Source organism: Columba livia, chromosome 4 (genome assembly GCF_036013475.1).
Source record: "Columba livia isolate bColLiv1 breed racing homer chromosome 4, bColLiv1.pat.W.v2, whole genome shotgun sequence".
In the NCBI taxonomy this organism is placed as follows: domain Eukaryota; kingdom Metazoa; phylum Chordata; class Aves; order Columbiformes; family Columbidae; genus Columba; species Columba livia.
This window is the reverse complement of record NC_088605.1, coordinates 60,530,400-60,554,419: the sequence shown is the minus strand read 5'-3', so window position 1 is coordinate 60,554,419 and position 24,020 is coordinate 60,530,400. Positions and strand designations below refer to the sequence as shown.

Below are 24,020 nucleotides of genomic sequence, written 5' to 3'. Positions count from 1 at the left end.
TCTGAACTAAAGTAATGAAAAAGCATTGTGTTGGTTGTTGTTTGTTTGGTTTTGTTTTTGTTTTTTTTTTTGGCATTAATTTGAACCTACAAGTGAGGAAGAACACACCTTGTGGTTGGTTGTTTAGGTACAACAATATTTAAGCACGTGGCACTTCTAGAGTTGATACTTTTATGGGGTGTTTGTGAGCAATCGTAGCACTCCCAAGGCTGATTCCTCACGTAGTCAGGAAAAGAGTTTTGTCTGAAAGTCTCTTAAACTCCAGTCCACATTTGGCATGGGAGATGTTTCTTGCAAAGAGAAGGGAGAGTCCCATGTGCAGCCAGCAGACAGTTCTTAGAGAGAGCGGTATTGTGAGCGCTCGTGAGCCAAGTGTTGCTGGCCTCCTGGAGAGTAAGCTCCCTTATTCCCACCTTGTACGGATCCGTCCACCACCACATTCTCCTCAAAAGCTGCATTCAGAATTCGCTGGTGATGTACCTGAGGAGGAAAAACAAACTGAATCTGAATAGCACTTCCATTTGCCTACAGTGCTACTTCAGAAACAACAGCTGCACAGCAGATTAATTAATCTTTGATTTAGCTGAAAGTAGATTTATTTCTGTGGTCGATATACTTTAAAGTCCATCTTGTTTCTCAGAGGAGTTTTATAGAGCTCTCAAGCCCATATTTTCTTCTAAAAGTTAATGATCCCATAGATGCACAGTATATATGCAAAACTTAGGTGACAGAGAATTTTACTTTGAAGAACTGTTTTGAGAAATAGTCCCCCTGCAGGGACAGGGGAGAAAGAAAATAAATTTCTTAACAATGACTGAAGCACAGTGAAATTAACACAGTGCCATTTAGTTCATTCCCCTTCCTGCACACACACGAAAATGAGGTTTTATTCACTTTCAGTATGATTTATTGCCTTATGCTGCATCATGTTACAAAATGTCATATACACTATGCTCCAGTGCACAAGACATAGCAAGACAAAATTTGATTTGACACCTGTGTAATGAATGTGAAAGACAAGTCTTCCTAAGTCAGAAGTGTATTTTAAAACACCTTTTCCATCACAATGAATGACAAAATTGGGGGGCTTCCCCTCTCTCTTCTCTTTCTTCCTCCCTCTCTTTGTCTCTCCCTCTACCTCTCCATCTATCCCTCTTCAACAAGCTTGTTTCCCAGAGTAAAACTAAGGACAAAGCTCTCCCTGGTCTTTGTACTTAACATTTCCATCTGTTGCAGCACAAGTGCAACTTGAGTGAAGAGTATCCTTGTAGGCAAAGGAGTGTTACCATTTCATACTCAGTCTTGGACCCACAAGTGAGCTGATCAAAGGTCAATATGCTGTTCAGTGGAGTGGGTGAAAGGAGGCTGACGTTTCAGTCTGATTTTTTGCACAGACAAGCATATTATAGAACTCATCACAAATTAATGCTGTCCAGCCTACTAACTCTCTCATCAGTCACGTTTATACCCGATAGCTTTTTCAGAACTGAGGTACATCAGAGGCTGGGTTACTTTGAGAGATGTTAAAGGCAGAATGGGTTATTGGATTATCAGATGTGACCCCTTCATCACAGTCTTCTTAATTAAGCCCAAATGCATTAGGAAGGGCATATATTTTAGCCTGTGAAATACTAAACAGCGTACCTCAATTCAGTATCTGTTATGTGTTTCATCTGAAAAGGCAGTGAATTAATGATCTAAAATGGGGTCAGAGGACAGGAAAATCAGAAAAGCAAAAAATCCACTTGATAATATCAATCCTGACCTCCACAAAATCTATATCTTAGCTATGTACACATATACCTATACCTTAAAGCAGTCCTGCTGAAGATACCTCACCTAACAAGTCTCTGTTCCCAGTCACTACCCCTTCTATGCAACATCCAACACAAGCAGTCTCAAAGGCCACTCTCTGTCACCTCTGAGACACTTGGGAATCATTCGGTAAAGGTAACAGCTATATCAGGAAAAAGTATCTTCCTGCCCCAATAAACAGCCAGTTGAAGCCCTGGAACAAAAGACTAGGTATCCAGAAGTAGGAAAGACCAGAAAAATTTAGTTTACACCCCAATCTAGAATTCTAGCTTTTTCAAGTTGTTTAAAAAAAATAATCTGATCATTCATTAAAATACATCAAACCACAAAATTCTATATACCTGCTGATGGGTGAGGATTTTTTTTTTATGAGTTCAAAATTAGATTTTACATTATCATCAATCATAGTGGCAAAGGGCAGGGGAGCACATTTTCTGCTACGTGAGTAAATTTCCGTGGCAGTTTTGCAATGCAGCATTGTGTATATAAATAGCGAGTTGAATTTGTACATGTTCCATGCATGGTAAGTACTGTACATAGATATTCAGTCTCTTTCTGAGCCAATAAAACATTTATCTCTCAAAGTTTTACCAAGTGCAAGAGAGAAAAATATTTGAGACTTACGGTTTACTAAATCTCTATTAAAAACAACTGCCTGTAATATATCACCGGATGCTTTTGAGTTATTTTGAGACTTAGTTAATATGGCACAGTATATAATGGAGATTCCATTGTTTGATCACACTAATGCATTTCTAATTTTGTTTAGCTATTTCCTTGTGAAGCATGAAGTAGAGTATCTCTATTTGATAGCTGTTTACCTAAAACTGCCTTTAAGAGCAATATATGCACCCCAGTGAAATGAGGTTTCAAATATTATGTATGCATGGGATAAAAGGCATCTGGTCAGAACTATGGTACACTTCTTTCCCACCACACCTGAGGAATAAAAGGGTAACATTGTTTATCACTGCTCCAGTTTCTCACAAGCCAACTGTGGATCCTGTTATGCACAGCAGACATAACTGTTCATTTCTTAATGCATCATTTTTCCCTCCTGTCCATCTCTATGAATACAAATAATCAGGGAAGCCAGATGCTTCAGAGGACAGTGGTTATAACCTTCAGTGCATGCAAAGTGGAGCTCAAGGAACGGAGGTGCTCTGTCACCTCCTGTCTCCTGATGATGCAGCCACCGTGAGGCTGGAGTGGTCACCAGGATGGAGACCAAAGACCTCTTCTTCCTGATGGGGAAAGTACTGTCAGCACCTGTGCTGTTTGCCTGAGGAATGCTTACCAGTTTTCAGCCTGGCACACTAGTGTGCTTGCACTGGATTTCCCACATCTGTTTTTATTCCAGGTGTTAACACATTAATGTATTGAATGCACTACAATTCGAAATACCTTACATCCATACATCTAAAAGGCTTTCTGTCTCTTACACTACTACTGCTACTCTGCTTTGACAAACGCCTTGCTCTTGTACCCTGCAACACACTAACTAGCCTGTGGTGATGTTCCCATGGCCACTCTTTATACAGAGCAGAAGGAGCAGCTGCATTTGTGATACTACTTTTCTTCACAGGAGTGGGGTTTCTGTAAAGGAAAGGTTTGAAGTTTGGTGCAGATGTGAATTTAGTCAGGGCTGCAATGCATACTTGTCAAATTACCAGCTCAACCCAAGCTTTTGAGGAGCTATAACTTTCTCTGTTGCCCCTGGGAGTTTAAAAAAGGAGCATAATTGCTGCTTGAAGTGTCTTCAGACCAGACAAAGCATGTGGTCAATCTTCCACTGACAGCTGAAGCCAAATGATCCACATCCAGTCATCTACCTACTGCCAGCAGCTGTTTGTGACCAACAGACACTAAGGATGCTGGACACTTATGAAGGGAAAGGGTCCATCACCTTCAGCAGAGCCAGAGCTCAGCTGTGTGCACCCACGTTGGAGCCAGAGCCTACTTCAGTGTTTTTAGGACAATTTTGTCTTCTTCTGACTCTGGGACTGGTGAGAACCAAACCAATCCACAAAAAAATTTCAAACAGCTATACGGTCAGTTTAAATTGGCTTGAAGAGTGTGAGCCTTGCAGGAGCGCAAAGCTAGACACAAAGTCTTGTGGTGAGAAAGGACATTTGACCAGACTTCTCCAGAAATAGATGTTCTTGGGACAAATGTTTCCTGGAAGGGTCTGAACCTCTCTCTACTGCCGCATTTAACCAGCTTGTGCTACAAAGGACTGTCATTAAGGGACCCTTAATGGCCTTCCTCTCTTCAAAACCTCAGGCACAATTCACCACCCAGCTTGCTTTGTGAATAAGGACCAAATATGTTGTTTAATTTATTCTACAGTAAATATTTATACAGCACTCCACATGCTATCTGCATTTTTTTATTCTTGATTTTTCTGGGAAAAAAAGGGAAAAAAATGCTCTCTGCTTCGATGTCATGGGAAAACATGTGGAAATGTAAACCTGCTGTAGGAAGCAGGCACAGTGGGAGCTGTAATGGGAAAAAGGCAGGCATGGTTTATCAGCAGAATATGTATTATAACACATACTGAACATCCGGCTTCCCAAGTAAGTTGTTAACAGTGCTCAATACAAATGTTTCTCTTTAAAGAATCAGATGTTCCTCTTTTTTTTTTTTTTTTTCAATAGCTGCAGTATCTTAAAACTGGTGCCATAAAGTCATTGCAGGAGACAGCAAACAACTTTGTTGTCATAACAGGCTTTTTTCTTTTCTTTCTCCTTCTTTTTTTAAACAATGGCTTTAGCAGGTGGCATGTGGCTGAGCCCGGGTCTATCACCATCTCCAGGGTGCCAAGACATCCCTCAAAGTTTCTGTGGGAGGAATTTGTTGGTGGTATTTGGATTGTAAAGGCACGTGAGCATCTGCTGCCTGCTCAGTCTCATTACCATTGACACAATTAGCTCCTGCAGCTCTCAGCCCCAGCAGCCAGAGCAAGGACTCAATTTTCTTGCCTCTCTGACAATGCTCATTACCATTCATCTGAACGTACGGGTTCCTCTGCCTCCGAGTCCAGGCCAAGAGGCTGTGAAAACAGATCACACGGAGAAACACTCAGGGAAGGAAGAGCAAATTGACATAATAGCTACTAACAGGCTAAAATCAACTGCCTAATCCAGCACCACCAAGAAACTTTCAGTATTCATAGTAATGGCTCTTTTTCCTTCTGTATAAGTTATGTTATTCCTGAAAAATCATACTCTTTGGTTTTATGCTTCGTGTAAGTAGCTGATAACCTTTTTCACTGATTCAGGAGATATTACATGGCATTACCATTGTTCTTCCATGCTTCCAACCACTTTTGAAGTTCTGACAAACCTTTTTTTTTTTTATTATTTTTTTTTTATTTTTTTAAATTTATCATTATTTGGAGAAAAAGTCCATTTTCTACCTTTGAGTTAATTTGGAAACCAGACTAAAAAGTGAGAATTTTGCTCTTAGCAGGAACTAATTGAAATCTTCCTCTGGCAGCCACAGCCTAAACAAAATGTTAACACTCATCTGCAGATAAAGATTTCACATTCCTCTACATGTCCTCATCCCACATATAACTGCAAATATTTTACGTTTCTTACAAGAGATGCTGCTTAATTCCTCCTTGCTAGCCTTATGTCCTTTTATTGCTACAAAGAACTCCTAGCCCCTAAATGGAAAATTAGAGATGTCACACATTTTTCAAATAAATCACTCAGCTGAAAGCAGAGAGGAGGGGAAGGAGAGAGAGAGAATTTAAACCAATCTGTCTCCTGAATATATGTCAAGGATCTTTGCCTTTGAACAAAGAAAACAGAAGGGCTTCAAGGCCTGAATCTGTGATAATCTTGCAGTTTTTGTATGTTGCATAGATAGTGATTTGTGACCTTACTGAAGAATATTAAGCAGAAATACATTTACCACAACGTGTCTTTCCCGAGACTCAGCCTTTATGGGGGCTTTGTAACACAGGAGGATGGAAAATATCACATAGAGCTGGGGATGAGGCAGGGGCATGACATTTGCTTTCAGATGTTTTTAAAACTCAAGGAAGTGTTATTGTTTCCATAACTCATTACTACAGGTTTATTTTCATCAACCCCCTCACTGCCTTGTTAGTCAAAACATAAGCTGGGTATAGCCATCGCTCAGAGCTAAAAAGAAAGAAATGCTGGTGTTTTAGTGAGCTTCCCAAAATGATGACTGTCAGGGTTTTAATCTCAGATTGCAAGCAGCATGGTTGTTGTGCAAGCCCAGAGGAGAGGAGGGATGAGAGCCATCTCCTGCCCTGATGTCCAGAGCCCACACTTGTTTGCAGAACTGCCCCAGTTCCCCTGGCTTTGTCATGGAAATGTGAACCCTGAAAGAGGAGTCTATTATGTCAAATTACAAATTATATTATAGGGTTTTAAGTAATTGTTTGCTGACTGTTGTCATGTACATGTGGTTTGTTGAAAGTTGATGTAATCATTTTGGCAAATTTCCACCAGCAAGAATCAACCAGGGTGAACTCTCTAAATCAGTTGCTGTAGGGGTTCACATCATGCAATTAACGGGTGGAAGACCAGCACAGACACCCTTCAAAGTTAATTTGCGTAGACCCATTTTAGAAGTAGTGCATTATGTCTTAACTGTATGGAATGTATTGTGTACATATTAGTATTCATAAAATTCATTAGAAACCCGTTAGTTCAAATGAGTGTTCTGTTGCTATCATACCATAAACTATAACATTTTTACAGCCAGAAAAAAGGTATAAACTGTATAGGAAATATATTTTTAAAAATGTGCTCTATTTTTTATGGAGCCATTTAAGTAAAGTTTTCATCCATCAGAAAAAAATTTGTTTTGATCAGATATCAATTAAAATAAATACGCAAGACTATTCCAAAACAACCTTAACTTACTGGAATGCATTCTCTCACCAGGCTAGATAAATACGGGTACACCCACATTTTTTCCTCATTCTGTGGTCCAAAACAGCTATGTCAGAACCTGGAACACTTCAACTTGATGTAATGAGGCAGCTGGCATTTTTTTTTCAGAAATTCACTAAAACAGTAAATAATAATACTACATTGACTGGAACTGAGAGCATAAACTGAAATACTTTCAAAATACAGCAGTGTTGACTTTTCATTGAAATAAGTTGTAGGGTTTACACAAAGATATGTGTATATATGTATTTTCATGTATATAAAATGTTTTTAGAGCACAAAAAGTTCAATTAAAATAACTTTGTAATGAATCTCTATAGACTACTTTTGCAGTTTTCAAATACTTAAAATTGTTGGTTTTGGGTGTCTTTTCTTAGGGCATCCTTGCTATTAAGATATTGGTCTTTTGCTTTGTCCTTCCACAGACTTCTATCACAAAATGAACCTATTAAGTAAATGCAGGATAAATCAAGCACACAGAGGATGGCATATAGATAATTTCCATTAAAACTTCAATATATAGATCAAAAGGAAAACTTGATACAAATAAATGGCAGAGTCTATTTGAAGTTGGTATATTGCTATTCAGTGTTACACAAGTTAAGCCCCATGACAATGTTTAGTATTATTGCTAGGAATTGTCCTAGCCATCCTGCATTGTTTAAATGCCTTTTTTTTAATATAGCTTCTATAACATGTTCTATGACATAGTTCAAATGTTTTTTCTGAGTACCTTGGTAAAGAAATGGTTCAACAGCTAGCAATAAAAATCCCCCACAATTTGTCACTTGAATTCTAAAAGCTATAAAAAAACAGTGATAAATCTACAAAGTGGTATTAAAAAAACCTCAGTGTTTTGACAAGTTTGATGTTTTTTTGTTGTTAGCTTTGTTTTATGATCACTTTAGACAAAATACCTGCACTGGTTTTAAACCAGTTAAGTAATATGTAATCTGTCATATGTGCTATGAAAGCTAACAGCATGTATTTCCCCAGGCCTGCTGTGACTTGAAAATAAAACAGGGTGCTTTCTTTTTCAATTGTAGAAAACTTTTTCTTAAATTATCATTTTTATTAGGGATCATATCAGCTCATTTATGTATGTTGAAGAACCTTTTTCTTAACAACTTTAACACCAGCTAATGAAGACTGACTCAAATCTGTTTGTTGATCTGAACATAAGAAGGATGAATGAAGTCTGTTGACCTGGATATCTATGTGCATGATTGAGTTCATGGTTTAATTTCAGCCAAAGTGTGTATCGCTGAATCTAGATGAGGTTGAAAGGAAACTCCTAGATTGTATGGATGTCTCATATCTGCAGCCAATAACAGCTTAAGAATTTAATTTTGGAAGTTATATATCCTCTTAACTAAGTTTTGTTCATATCGTCTTTCTGATATCCACTCAGGTCCAACAGCACTCAACCATGAAAATCAGGTGATCCATTAGTAATTCAACATAGTTCAAAACTGAAAGCTACTGACCATTCCCTCAGCCAATCTCATTTGCTAAATTACTTCATTGAATCACAGACTGTTATGTGAATTATAGGGTTATTATGGCACACAAATGCTACAAGCAATTAGTAATAAGAATACCTACACAGCTAGGTACAAACATCTTGATATAGAAATACTTTGATATGGAAAATCCATATGAAAAAAAAATATATATCAGTCTTGTCTTTGACATTTGTGGAATTTTTTTTTTTTCCTTTTACCATGGCTGTCACTGTATTTGATCTAGATGCCTTATTCTATTGTCTTCTTTATCAAATATGAGTTGCTTTTGCTGCTTCGCCACTGCTCATTGTGATTTGTTTTCTGAGACAACTTAAAAGTAGTTTATATATGTGTATACATAGACATATACACATAGATCTTTAAACAGATTCTTGATTTTTCCACAGAATCACTTCCATTCAGAATGGTCTCACTCTTGGGGCTTTCTCTCTGGTGATTTTGTTAGGGAAAGGGAGAGACATCATTTGGTAAAATGGGTAATTTCTGTGGGGGGCTTCATCAATTCCAAAACTTTGATCTCAGTATCATATTTCATAGGAAGTGAAGAGAGAATGGAGTGCTGCAATACTATTTTGTCTGCTGTCTTTCTAGCTACACAGGAAATTTGCTGTGTTCTAAATTCAGCTACCATATTTAGGGACACTTGAGAGGCAAATATAATCCTCAGAGTATAAACAAGGAGGAAAAAAAAATACTTGCAGAGGTACTGAGAAATAATGTTATTTTTCATGACCCTGCATCGAGGAGCAGGGTGGTTCAGCTGACGCAGAGGAGCTTGTGCTGGGAGGCAAGACATGTGGGGATCATTAACTCCCAAACAAGTTATGAAAGTTTAAAACCGGAAAGAGTGAGACTTGAGGGGTGAAATGTTTGGGAAGAGCCCACAAGCCAAGAGAATATTTTGTTCTAAAGCTTTGTGTTTTGTCACTTTGTATTGCAATGACAGGAAAAGCAAGTCAGGAAGTAAGTTTACCTAGTCTAAATGTGTTTTGCTAACAGCATGAAATTTGCCTTTGGAAGATTAAAGAATCTGCGCTACTTGGAGGTGAAATCTATTAAAGCGTGTGAATTGTGTCATATTTCTTCTACAGGGGTCTGCCCATGACAAAAATTTGCTGCAGAATGTATCAAGGCTCATCTCTCATTTGCATGGGAAAACATATGTGTATAAGTATGTATGTATACGTTTGTATACATGTATACATATGTATATTATTAATACATCCATCCATACAAATAAAATTTGTCTTTTAGTGGAAGACACACATTTCAGGTCCTCTTCTCAGAAATGATGAGTAAAGTAATGAAATTAATATATTAATGGAAATACAGCTACTTAAATGCTTTAGTATGGAGTTGAGTTTTGATAAGAAAACTTTTTCAGAATCAACACATGGACACAAAAACAAAATTAGACTTGATAAATCAGTGTTTTTTAAAAATATATATAATTTAACCATTTCTGAATCACTGCAGAAACCAGGAAACGAGCTTTAATTGGGGCAAGTTCAGATCTGAATGGAAACAAATGCCACAATGTGGAAACAGGCTCAGTGCCAAAATGCCTCCCAAGCTGGTTACAGGCGAGCAAGTACAAGTGACCAGGAGAATTGAAGGACAGTGAATGCTTTAGCATCACTAGCCAGTTCCCATCTCTTTAGTCCACATAACAGTCAAATTTGGCCATGGACAGTTGTTTTATAAAGCTTATTACTGCATAGGGAAAAATATCCTCAAGGTGGCCCAGTGCCTTCTTTGCCAGCGTGATGTTTGTCTTTGGAGTGACCTGCTTCTGAAAACTCCCATTATTTAAATACCAGGTCAGTCCTAGCAGCTCTATTATGATAATTGACTCCTTATAAAGTTAAAACTGGAGTTCATGTTTTGCTTTGTTTTTGTTTTCTTTTTCTTGCCATTTATAAAAGCTTTACTTTTGAAAAATTGATTACTTATATTCCAGATCAATTGCAAAAACCATTTTCATTATCATGATTCATAACTAACCCCCACAACACAGCTGAATCTTGTTGATCCTGCCCAGGTACCCAAAGTGCCACTTTTATAGCCTTTTAGAAAGTCTACTTTTTGCTAGTTATATTTATGTCAAAGCTAGTATTGTATGAAACAATTTATCTACATATGTAAGTGTATTTAACCTCAAAGAAAAAGTTGCCTGGAAGAAAAACACCCTGCACACCTCCTTGACAACAATGTGAATTCAGTAAGACTTCATTTCCATCACTTGTACAGGAACACACTTTGGTTGCAGTGGTGGCAAGAGAGTCGAACATCTCTCAATATTGTACAGTTTTAAGTACCTCTTTTATATGGGAGCCACATACATATATTTTTACTATACTTTCCAAACTCAACTTTTCAACAACATCTTATTGATTTGCAAGAGAAGTATCTGACCTGAAAATCCACTTTGTTCCTGTGTGGATGAGATGAATGGCAGATTAAAAAGCAATAATTTCCTTGGAGAAAAACACAGTGAGTGGAGAGCTTCTTGTAGGTTTGAAGACCTTTATTTTACTTCCTAGAAGAAAAAGATAGAATTTATGAGCAAATAAAAAGATGTAATAGATATGAACAAAAACTAGGACTTGAAATATATTTCTGGAATTGTTTGCATTTGAAGTTGTTACATTTGGTTGGAGCCACTCCAGTAAATCTATTAGTAAACGTGATCTTAACTCTTTGTGTTGCACTATAAAACTTCTTAGTGAAACCTTGATAGCTCAAATTTCATGATGAATTATTTTCATTATTGTGGAAAATCAAAACAAATGCCAGTGATGATGATAATGATAATATATTTTGGTGGTTTCATTATATCAAAAAATGTGATATTGAGTGACATGAGAATTTCTATTATACCCATGAAAAATTCAGACATAGTCACTTGACTGAACATAAATGTTATTTCTGAACATTGCATACTTTCCCTCACCTAAACCACACTTATTTTTGGTTCTGTGATTTTGCAAATTTGGTAACAAAAAGATAATCCATTGTAATTACCCTTTTTGTAGGTATGAATATATGTATATATGCACACACACATATAATCAACACTATATTTAAATTAATCTAAAAAAATTACATTTATAAGTCACAATGAAGCCAATGAAATTACATTTGTTTTGCAAGCTAATTTTCATGGCTCTTTATGGAACTCCAGTTTTGTCATTGGCAAACAAAAGAAACTGTCATCTATCTTTTCAAATACTTATGCCCAAATTTTGCTCAAAAATCTTATCATTTTCTTATAGCAGTCCCCAGCAATGGATACAGTTTCCAAACAATGATGAAAGGATGTGACCTCAACTGCAGATCAGATCCAAGGGCTATTATATTTTCTTAGGCATTATTGTGCCTGTATTTGTACATTAAAAGGCTACATTCATTCATGCAGACAGGTGCATGTTTGTGACAAAATCTGTCCTGAATGTAACAATTTTGGCTATGTCAGAAACTTCTGCATATAGATATACATATATATGTATACCTACATAAATACACATACCCATATATATGCATAGTTATATATATGTATACATATATGTAGAAAAAGTGGGTTTTGCACATTGAACTGTATTAGGGCCTTTTGGAGGGAGCAGCCATTTTATATTCAGTTTGGACTCACTTTTATACAGGTAGATGAATATTGTGACATCTTACAGAAATTTTTTCTTGTTATTTCTTTGCTGTTTAACAAAAGTTAAGAAAAAAAAAAAGGCTAGAAAGTTATACACTGCTCGTGGGATTTGAAATTTTATAAAAGTATAAAAGAAATTTCCTTTTTACATTCTGGACACAGTGGAAGAGCTAGGTAAAATGTTTCAGTGGTAGGGACATGTTTAGTATCCTAAGCCACAGATGATGTTCTTCTTGTATACAGGTACAGTTAGGCAGGAAAGGAATATTATACTAAATCTACAAATCAAATAAAATACATGGCTTAGTGCTATTAAACAGTATCTCTGAAATTTCATTAAATACAGTCATGAAAATGGCATATAATCTAGTTTGCAAATGGCCTTACCTCAGCCTACAAAACTCGTGTTAGATTTATAAATACACGTGCATATTTTGTTAAAGAAACAATCTTTGAAATAGCAGTATAGGACACTTAAGTATTGGAGCCCTCCTGGAAATTTCAGAAGTAAAAGCTAGTTTGGTTGTAAGTTCAAAGCTTTTACAGCCTGTTCAAACTGGTTTAGGGTGAAATTTGGATAAGATCTGGAACCACCAAGCTGCAAAGCAGTGCAAGCTGTTGGTGCCGCTGGGCTCGGTTCCATTCAGGAACTGGAATTTCAGCTCACCAGTTGTTGCAACATTTTTAACCGTGGGCCATGAAGTGGCAGGATATGGTGTGAGACTTTTGCCCGTTCCCCTTGGTCCTCCAGCTGGCAGAGCAGTTCCAGGGGTGCAATCAAAGGAGGCAAAAGGACAAGTGGAAAAGGGAAAGAAGGAAAGAGGGAAGGAGGGAAGGAAGGGAGGGAGGGAGGAAGGAAGGAAGGGAGGGAGGGAGGGAGGAAGGAAGGAAGGGAGGAAGGGAGGGAGGGAAGGAGGGAGGGAAGGAGGGAGAGAAGGAGGAAGGGAGGGAGGAAGGGAAGGGAGGAAGAAAGCGAGGGAGGCAGGGAGGGAGGGAGGGAGGGAGGAAGGGAGGCAGGAAGGGAGGGAGGGAGGGAGGAAGGGAGGGTGGAAGAGAGGGAGGGAGGAAGGGAGGGAGGGAGGGAGGGAGGGAGGAAGGAAGGGAGGGAGGGAGGGAGGAAGGAAGGGAGGAAGGAAGGGAGGAAGGGAGGAAGGGAGGAAGGGAGGAAGGGAGGGAGGGAGGGAGGGAGGGAGGAAGGAAGGGAGGGAGGGAGGAAGGAAGGGAGGGAGGGAGGAAGGGAGGGAGGAAGGGAGGGAGGAAGGGAGGGAGGGAGGGAGGGAGGGAGGGAGGAAGGAAGGGAGGGAAGGAAGGGAGGGAAGGAAGGGAGGGAAGGAGGGCGGGAGGGAAGGAGGACGGGAGGGAGGGAGGAAGGGAGGGAGGGAGGAAGGGAGGGAGAAAGGGAGGGAGGGAGGAAGGAAGGGATGGAGGGAGGGAGGAAGGGAGGGAGGGAGGGAGGGAGGGAGGGAGGGAGGGAGGAAGGAAGGAAGGAAGGAAGGAAGGAAGGAAGGAAGGAAGGAAGGAAGGAAGGAAGGAAGGAAGGAAGGAAGGAAGGAAGGAAGGAAGGAAGGAAGGAAGGAAGGAAGGAAGGAAGGAAGGAAGGGAGGGAGGGAGGGAGGGAGGGAGGAAGGGAGGAAGGAAGGGAGGAAGGAAGGAAGGAAGGGAGGGAGGGAGGAAGGGAGGAAGGAAGGGAGGGAGGAAGGGAGGGAGGAAGGGAGGGAGGAAGGGAGGGAGGGAGGCAGGAAGGAAGGAAGGAAGGAAGGAAGGAAGGAAGGAAGACCTTTCCAAGTACATACAGCTCTCCTAGAGCATTGGGCTTGTCTTAGTGGAGTGTGTACTATAGGAAAAAAAAGACATGTCAGTGCTCTAAAACTGTCTTTTCTAATTCAGTACATCCATGTATTGTTATAAATCGGTTTCCCAGTCACTGAATGATATGGAGACAAGACAACAGCTTTGACTGTTAGCTATCAACTCAGATAATGAAAACTTACTTTCAGCATCAAGCCCTCAGCATATGAAAAAAAGACTAAAAATATAAATGAATGTCTGCATGTTTTGCCTGGGAAAGGCTTCCTTCTCATGTGCCTACATCTTCATAGGAGTCAGGTGTTTGCATTCATCCCAGTTCCGGGGTTTTAAAGGGAGTTTTAAAACCATCAGGAATTCTGCGTTACAAATTGCAGCCAATTAACTTTTCCATATTCTTAAATCCTAATTATAGTGTTACTGACTGGCAAAACTGTTGGACAGTCAAGGAACCAAGTTGCCCTGTTTAAGCATTATTTAGGTTAATTCATTCCAAATTTGTCAGAGGCTAACATAGAAGCATAATGGTAGCACTATATACCTTCCACTTGAGCATCATATTTCACAACCAAGTTCTTAAAAAGATATGTGTACATATATGCATTTCTCCAGGTATACCGGTAATTTTACTATAAACCTATGTTATGATGAAATAAAGATTGAGAACATATATAAGAAATAGAAATAAAATAATACTTCAATCACAATATTGGAATGCTGTACTTATCCCAAGGTCAAACATATAAACCAAGGAAGTTTTGATTGAGTAGTGTGGGTGTTTATTGACTGAGAAATGCCCCCTTCTTACATGTACCTCATCACCGTAGGTAGCCTGCTGTAAATTCCTGATCTTTTCTGGATAAAAAGTTAGGAACACTGAAAAGATATATGATCCACTAGCCTCACAAATCCTGCAATCCATGAGCACTGCGTGAGAACAATAGATACTGTCCTCATATTAGCATCTCTGCATTTGACAGCAAAGATATATTTTGCCACATGACTAAGTCTCAGGGCAGACAGCTTATTTATATAGCTTTGGTTTACCAGTTTCCTTCAAAAAGAATGAAACCTTTCTCTAAATGATAATCTTTTGACCTCTAACAGGCTAGTGATTTACAGAGCCACAAAGACAACACACTATATTTGAAAAGCTTTAAGACACCATTTGAAGCTTTTATGGTGAAATTGCTTCTAACAATACACTGTCTGCTCTAAGTTCAGACAGTTTTCTGAATAAAGAAATACCTTTTATACGTTTTAAAATGAGGAATTTACTGATGTTATAAATATATTTTACTTCAACCTGTGAAAAACAGCTCAGAAAAAAATACCTACAATTTCATAGTTTCTGGTAGTAAAACAATGAGCAGTGAGGGCAGAGCAGGAGGAGAGAGAGGCTGCACAAGAAACCTCTGGATGTCTGATGGAAGATAAAATGACATCTTTGATGTAAAAGAACTCTAACAATGTAAACTAGAAGGATGATGTACATAACCATTCTAGTGTAATGGACATGATTTTCACTTGGACAGATAAGATGTTATTTAGATTCTGTCATGAAATATAAGTCTTCATTTTCTTTATACATTCAAGTAACTAGATTTTCCACTCAGCAAAGCAGCAGAGCTAAGTAAGTTAAAGGCATAGTGCCAGATGCTCAAAGTTTAAACATCCTCTTTAGTAGGTCGGTGTTATACTTACTCTACTTAGACAGCTGGTTGTAGTAAATTTATTTCTCGGTATGTCTTGAATGCATAACTTCTTTTTCTTGAGATCATTGTTGGGTTAAAACTGGCGTATGCTCCTATTCAATTGCCTTTTGTATTGGAACAGGGAGAAGAAAGCAGGACCTGATACAGACCAACGTCTTTATGAAGGCAGTCAGTGCAAGCACTTTTTGTGGGTGTTTATAAGGGAAGTTGTTTAAGAGTGGAACAGCATAAAGTCAAGAGTGGGTAATTTACTGCAAACGTCAAGCTATCTTTTCTATATAGTTAAAAGCCTCACCCAAAGACCCTTAAAGACAGGGGAGGTCTTGTCTGGCTTGAGTGTTATTCAGATCAGTCTAACAGAGAGGCTGAGTGTTTGTCATTACATAATGATCATCTAGAAAGGATTTCTTTCACTTGACTTTTTTCTCTTCCAAGGGAAGATGTTATTTAGATTCTGTCAGGAAATGCAAAGTTTCCCTTTTTTATATATGAAAGTAACTAGATTTTCTACTCTATTGTATCACATTATGAATAACAGTCCTGGACATTTCCAGGACATGTTTTCCTCTCCAGCTGTCAAAATACTTAATGCTTTGAATGTTCACAATTAGGCATTTCAGTTGAAAGTGTTGCTTTTTTTTTTTTTTCCTGCAGCTTTGAGAAGAAATGATACCTTGATCCCACCGGGTCCTGTAATATTAATGGCAGATTTCTGCAAGCTTCTGGGTTAAATTGTGGCTATATTCAGGGTACCCTAAGTGCTGTGATTTTCAAAATCATATTGAGGACCTCTGGCTATTCATTTACCTTCTTCTGTTGGACATGTGGACTGAATTATCACTTTCAAGCTCCAGCTGTGTCTTTTGAGAACACCATATAAACAGATGAAGAGAGGGAGAAATTCCTTGCCAGCTGGAAAGGAACAGTGGGTGCAGTCCAGGGGATTAACAGTGACTGAGCTCAAAAACAAGAGAAGGTATGGGAAAGAGACGAGCCTTCACTGAGCTGTTGGACACCTCCAGAATGTCCGTTTTAGACGAAGACAGTTGTGGGGCAAGGGGCACAGGAGAAGCAGGCAGTGGATGCTTCAGGCGACCAGCAGAAAGGGGTCCTAGGATCAACACTTGACACCGGTGAAAAGACAGGAGCGGAAGCTAGGAGGAGTGATGCTGCTGGGAAGATCAGTTAGCAGCTGGTGATACAGGAAAGAGAGAGAGAAATCCCTGGAAGCAGCTGAACAGAGCCAGCCACCTGGCAGGGCAGGGGAAGAAAGGACCTGATGAGAAGCTGCAGCTTCTTCCTTTCCTTTCCTGATGATCTGAGCTCCAAGCAGCAGCACAATTCTTTTGCACATGCCCAAACAACATTAAAGCATACTGAAGTCAGCGGGCTGCAAACCAGGCTAACAACATGGCTTAATTTCTGTCTTCCTGCTAGAGCTGGCCAGGATATTTTCAACTTCTTATATTTTTAGCAAAATATGCTATTTCACCTAAATTAAGACATTTACTGGAACCTTTTTCTCTTAACAAAACTTTAAATGAAAACTTGTCTGAAAACCAAGGTCATCCAGTAAATTTTGGCCAGAGAAAGATTATCTGCTTCTGTTCTGCCCCATTTCTCAAAACATTTGAAATATTTTGTTTTGATTTCATTTGCTTACCAAATGGAAGTAAATCACAATTCTCAAAACTTTCACAAATAAGAATTTGTGAAGAAAACCAAAACAAATCCACTTCCCAGGTCATGAAGACTAACTTTAAAAATCCTGGTTTATTCTAATCTGTTTTCTCCATTCCAATGCCAGGAAAAGTGTCTGTGTAGATCAGCACTGTGTAGGCATCAGTCAACACGTGGGTAAATGAGTCACAGAAAGTAGTGTTGAAAACATGGTGACTCTCCTGACTTCAGGTGAAAGACGTAATAAAGTGTGTATAAACTTGAAGTAGACTTTTGAAAGACTTTACAATTATGGAAGAGCTTCTGTAATTCATTTTCATCTTGATTTACCAGTACGTAATATTCATTTGGCTATCACTAACCCCATTTCCCTAGACATGCACTTACATTCAGTAGTACCTTTTCTGCCAAAGCTGAAAAACAATTAACCTCTCTTAGAGGGAAAAGAGAAAAAAACTGTGGCCCTTACTCCTTCACCTGGTTTGTGGGGCTCGTTGAAGCTTTATTTTCATGTATAATTTTCTTCTTTTTATTCTGAGAATTTCACTGCTGTGCCTGCTATCATTTATTGCTTTGATGGTTGATTTCCTATTAACATTCAGTCAGAGAGGGTATTCTTGATATAAGCTGTATAACAATATGTGTGCTAGATTTTTTTTTTTAATCTGAAAATATTGTACTCAATATTAAGAAGAGAGGCATGGATCACAGGAAGATGCGTTTAAGAGGAAATTTTTTAGGTAAAACCTGATGTTAAGTTGTATGGAATTATTAACATTTTATTTTTTACATGTTTCTTAAAAGAAATGGGAATTAATTACGTTCCTTGGCAGAGGTAAATTAAGTAATTTTACCGTGCAGTGATTTCTCATTAATCAAAGAGAACTGGTAGAATCATAAATGCCTTAGACAACTCTAAAATTCCAGCTTTCAAAGGCAAGATTTTTGAAAGACAATTAAATGTCGAATAATCTGAATGATCACTGCAGGAAACTTTGAAAGTACACTGAAATAATGAGTTTGGCACCTAGACACAATCAAAATATAATACCCATATATTTAGCTGGCCTGGTACTTAATACTTTTAAAAAACTCTGGACCTGACAGGTCCGTCAGTTATGCAAATACAAATTAGACTCCTAAATCATGCACATGTTTTTGATTAAGTTTACATACTGTAACAGAATCAGATTAATTTCTGAGTAAATTGATGAGTGGTGGACAGAAAGCACATGTTATTGGTCTACTGTGATGTGCTATGTCAGAACTCCAGTCCTCCCAGTCGACTTCGGTATGGGGTCAAATTCTTTAAATATAAGGACAAAGTGAGGATGGCTAATGCAAATGAGTAGCTGGAAGACAAATATGACTGCATCCAAAAAGGATACACTCAGAATTGTACATGCTCAATTATAATAGGCATAACTGGAAAACCCCAAGATTCTTAAAGGATTGATGCAAGAAAACCTTAGTATTCCAGGAAAAACTACAAATGAATCAGTCCAGGCCATAGGAATAATGCATGAGTAAGAAACATAAAATTTATATAAGATGGGGGCAAGCAAATCCAGCTGTAGATGATATTGTGGTGAAGCAGAGAAAGTGAGATTTTGATGACAGACATAATCCTGGAATTTATATTCTTTAACAAAGTGAATTCAAAACAGAGAAGAAAGTTATGTTCTCCTTAGCATCTCTTTCTAAAGATAACTTGTATTATTAATAAAAGACTAGATTATATTCTTCTGAAGAGAATGAAAGACTACTGTATCCCAAGCAGATGTGTTATTAGACTGACACTTTCCCATATTACAGCAACTTTTGAGGCTTTTATTTCAGGAAAATGTAAAAGTAGGATTAAAGGATGATTCTGGAGACAGGAAAAAAGGGATAAGAAGCATAAGGGAGAAGTTATGAGGAACTTCTCTTTTACAGAGCATATTTTCTTTAACAATATTTCATATAGTGGATTTGTTTCTTTGCTTGTTTTTAATTTGTGTAATCAGCTGGTCAGCTATTTTCTTTCTGGAAAATCAGTATGTAAAGAATGAACAAGTGAGCCAGAAATCTTTGAAAACTTACACATTAGGGTTTTTTTATCAGGATATAATATATAAAAGAAATTACAAGCTGAATTTAACAATAAAGAAGTGAATTTTAGAAGAGCTACAGTTATGTTTCATTAAGTGTTACATTAAAGAGGACACTTGTAATGTCTTCATTTTTAACTCACGAACATTATCAAACTCTAAATCTTGGCCCGAAGAACTTTAATTCAAGGAATAAGGGTGAGAGTCAAACACTGAATTATGTTTAGATTTGGTTCAATATTGGCACTATTCTTTTCTTACAGTTGAAAAGGAAGATCTGAAGGTGACAGTCCCAAGCTAATGGGAAAAATGTAGATGAAACAAATGCAAGACATTAGTCAAGGGGCAAGAATGGCTGATTGAAATCGCTTTCATGCTTAGTAATAAAACCCCAAATGATGATGTATACCATGCAACAGAGACATGTTGCATTTATATGAATAGCAGAAGTGTGCAAAAGCTTGCATATGCACTATGGGTTACACAGTGCACCTCGTACTGTTAGACCCAAATGCATATGTGGAGTTGTTCCCAGGTCCTCTTATACACTCTGAGATTCTGCATGTAGATAAGCAAACTATCAAGACAGACATTAATAGGACCATTATGGAACAAAAGGAAGATGCTGGTGACAGAGAAATTTGATATTATTGTAGAGGCAGAATTAATTTTTGTCTTAGTACTTCCAGAGAAAGCTAAATGTCACATCCTGATGAATGCAAAGGTGAAATGTTTAAAGGTTTTATGATAACGCTAAAGCAGACAGGCCATTAAAAGTATCTGAAGTTTGTAAAGCTTTATAAGTTCAAGTAAATTACAAGCCAGGATTGAGGAGAAAAGAACACAAGAACTTTTGAATACTTGTTTAAATCCTCGATAGTCTGAATAATGGTAAGTGCCCAAACAGGGTTAGTGATTTAGAACTGATATTTATGAAAAAAATCCTGAACGAGTAGTGCAGACCTATGCACTCAGTAACATTAAAGGAGAAATATCAATAAGAAATGAGATACCCACACATAATTTAGAGCTATTTGAAATTGCTGAAGGCAGCATGGTTTCAGGAAATAAATTTTTCCTTCACTGGCATGCATTCTGGCCAGAGGGAAGAAGAATTGGGTTAGCCTGTGGGTAAAAGCAAAAGAGAATTTTAAGGAGGCTTTGAATTAGTCCTAATCCACAGCACAGCTTCTCCTGGAATTTGAAGCTCACAAAACATTGTGTTCTAGGCCAGGTTTGAGAAAATTTCTCAGTAGACGAAGTATTCAATGGGAATTTGTTCTGAAGTCAGCCATACTGGCATGCTAGTAATTCAGACAGCACTTCATCCTTACCAAAGACTTTTATTTTACCTATTTTATGGAGCCATGAAAATTATCTGAAACGTATGAGTAAACATAAAAGTAGATGAGTTTTACCAGTGATCAGCTTTGCATGGACTCGTGACAGTCACTGTCTTATACTACCCAGCTTTGAGGTAAACTCTGAATTTCTGCAAAGAAGAATTACTAGCCATCCCTGGGATAGCAGAGCTTCTACTATGTCTTGGGTAATTCCCACTGTTTTAGGACACTTTATGACTTGTAAGCCAGTGACTTGGAAAAAACAAACACAAACAGAAAAATGGATTAGAGTAGGAATACTTTATCGTCGTAAAGCCCATTGCTGAGGAGGAAATGAAGGTAGGGTAGTTTAAGATATTCCGAAGCTGTTTGTGTTTGGAACAACAGATCAGTCAGAGGTTCATGTTATCAAAGATCTTTTTTAATGGTTCATTTTCTCAAGAACAGTGAGAGAAACTCAACTGGGAATCAGACAGACACAGGTACATAAAATACATTATTGCTTTGAACTAGAACAGATGCAAACAGAAGAGCACTGCAAAAGCCCTAACTCAAACCACCAGAATAACAAGCTTTATGCCTCCTACTATTCAATTTCTTCTTCCAAATGCTGTATTTTCCCATCTTAACTCGTTTGACACCTGTGTTACCAGATCTGGTAATGTGTCCAGCATTACCCATTTCCCCTGACTTACAGATAAATGAAACAGTGCACAAAACAATTACTAGAATATCAGAGATAACATTTAAATTTAGAAGAAACTACCCGATTTTCATTGAAAAACTGATTTTTCTAATTGATGAAGCTTTAAATGACATTGTAAAAGCTGTGCGTTTCCAGACAGCCTAAACGTCTTGTGGACAACACGAGTGAGAACAGTACTGCTGAGAAAAGTTTGTCCACGCTGTAATACTGTGAGAGAGGAGGCAGTGAAATAAATAAATGAGATTTAGAGAAAGTTTCTCCAACAATCAGCACCAGGAAAGCACTTCCCATCAATTTCTGAAAAACAATGAATTAGAATGATACAGTTCCCATCCAAACCTAAGAAGCAACTGTCTATGGTAATTTTGACTAATCTGTCCTTAATTTAGCCGGCTGTGAGATCTGAATTAGATCAAGGAGGTGTCTCACTGGTGTAAACCCTGAGTCTGGACAGATTTACTTTTTGCCATAGACACTGGTATTACAAAGGTGTAGAGTTGGCAGATTGCAGTCAAAGTTTCAACTGGACTTGAAAAAGTGGTATGCATAGAACAGCTGTTTAATTCACAACCTGGATGTTACCCTAGAAGAATGGATGCCTTTGGTCATGATTCCTATCTGGAAGAGGTTGGCAGTCTTGTATATGACACACTGCGTAAGCCAACAGTTCCCTTTACCTGTGTAGAGTTTAGATTTCTTTTAACAAAACATTCTTTATTTCAGTCATAAAACAGTTAACCTGATGTGAAAATACAAGGTGTACCTGGTGTGCAGGTAACATCTTTTCAGCACAGCGGTGGCTGGCTCCATAGTTCCTCTGATACTCCTGTTGTGATTTCAGCTCACAGAGAAAAAAGAAGGAGGAGACCTACACAACCATTTCTGCTGAGAGTGCCATGAGTGCAGCCTGCCCACTTGATAACTCTTTCACATTAATAGCATAAACATTAGTTTGTGCTGTGTCCATTTTCAGCCATCTCAATTTTCTTATCCAGATTTTTGAAAATACATTAAGAACAAATTCAACCCCTTGTTGGATTCGGTGTGTTTTACTTTCAATGTTAATTACATTAGGTCTTGAACACTAGCTTAAAAGAGTTTAATTGTTTGTATTCTCAGAACACTTTGTCTCTTGAGAAGCCAGAGATCCTGCTTGTTAAAAGCATCTGCATGTCTTAAGTAGATGATGGACTTTAAAGGAGCTGGAATTAGTGAAAAACCCTCATAATAGAGAGTGTGTAGATATCCCTGAAACAGCGTTATTTAGAAGACGTATTGTGTTTCCAAATATATTAGAGTGGTTATGCTTCTCCTAGAGTTAGGTGTCATGTTTTTGTCTATAAAATATGAAAATTGCTTTCAGATCTGGAGCTGAAAATAATTCCTGGGTGATATATTCAAGAGAGTGCCTGTACTTGTGTCTCAGCTAGTAATCATGTTTATAAGGCTGTCATTATTGCTCGTGGTTTGAGCCCTGTTAATATATATGTATTCTTCAAAAGAGAAGTACAACACAACATTTTCAAGTCTTGCAAAGTAAACTATCATCTGATGCATTAGTATTAAGAGACAGAAAGCAAGCAACGAAAAGACAGGGAGCTGTTTTTCATTAACTATTGTAAGATGTCAGGAAGATTGAGGTGTCAGGGTATAGAAAGATGAAGAAGAAAAGAATTACTTAGCAAATAGGCATAAATGAATATAAAATGTGAACAGAGGGTTCTAGCTTCTTCTGAGGGTAAAAATAGGCCAGTAGACATTACATTGTGCTACAATCAACTCATCCGCTCGATCCTGACCTTCATCTTTATAGGTGAGATTAGGGGGAGCAAAATGTTACCATATAACCAATGCTGGGAACTTTCAGAACCATTATTTCTGAAAAGAAATGAATATTCAAAGACCCCTTTGACATAATGAAGGTTAAATCCTATATAGAGTTTTGCAGACCCATGTGAGTGCTGCCTGACTGGGCTCTGAAATAGCTTGAGTTCAGCCTGTCTGGGAGCTACATTGCCATGATCAATGTGGGGCTGATCCCACGTTTAAACTGGTGAGAAATGGAATATTGCATTGCATCTTGTAAATGCAGCTGCACAAAATGGGCAGAAAAATGTGTCTATCAGAAAGAAAATATCATATAGACAGATATACATACAGGGAAGTCACTGGCCTGCAAATTATTTAACAACCACTTCAGGTACTGCCAGCTAATACCTGCAAACTGCCAGCTTGTACCGTTCTACATACCTGTGATCTTGCTTGGATAACATTTTAGTTTAGTTAGTGAACAGTGGTTGCAGCTGTACCTGCTAAGGAGAGAAAGAAGACATCATTTTATCTAAAGGACAAGTAATTCCAGGCAGAAACCACCATTAAAAACCTGCTTTTTTAGGAAGGAAAAAAAAAAAGCAACAAAATATTTGCTGTCTGGCAACAAACAATATAGTAGGAACATGGTACCACTTCAGGAAAAAATGGACAGCATTTTTTAGTTGCTCTCACTTGAGTTTAATTCACAATGGTCACTTACAAGTATAGCGGCCTTCCATACCTAGACTACTGCTCCACAACCATGAACAAGCACTGTAAGAAAACTTTGTTTCTGAAACCTAGGACCACTTCTATCATCTTGCATTGAGTTAAATTACGAATCAATTTAGCTAAGCTGATGTAAAACCCAACATAATTACTTTTAATCAGATTTTTGCAGATATAAAAAGACGTATCTGTTCCCTCAG

General features: G+C 38.1%; 1 long non-coding RNA gene across 1 annotated transcript in view; it reads right to left on the bottom strand.

The window, feature by feature from the left end:
- Window positions 1–517: 517 nt before the first annotated feature.
- Window positions 518–24,020, bottom strand: part of LOC135579389 (uncharacterized) — a 31,029-nt gene continuing 7,526 nt past the window's right edge. Inside the window, exons 3-5 of the long non-coding RNA XR_010472388.1 lie at window positions 23,530–23,591; window positions 10,694–10,817; window positions 518–4,867 (exon numbers count right to left, since the gene is read on the bottom strand). This is a non-coding gene — a long non-coding RNA (uncharacterized LOC135579389). The remainder of the gene's footprint in view (window positions 4,868–10,693; window positions 10,818–23,529; window positions 23,592–24,020) is intronic.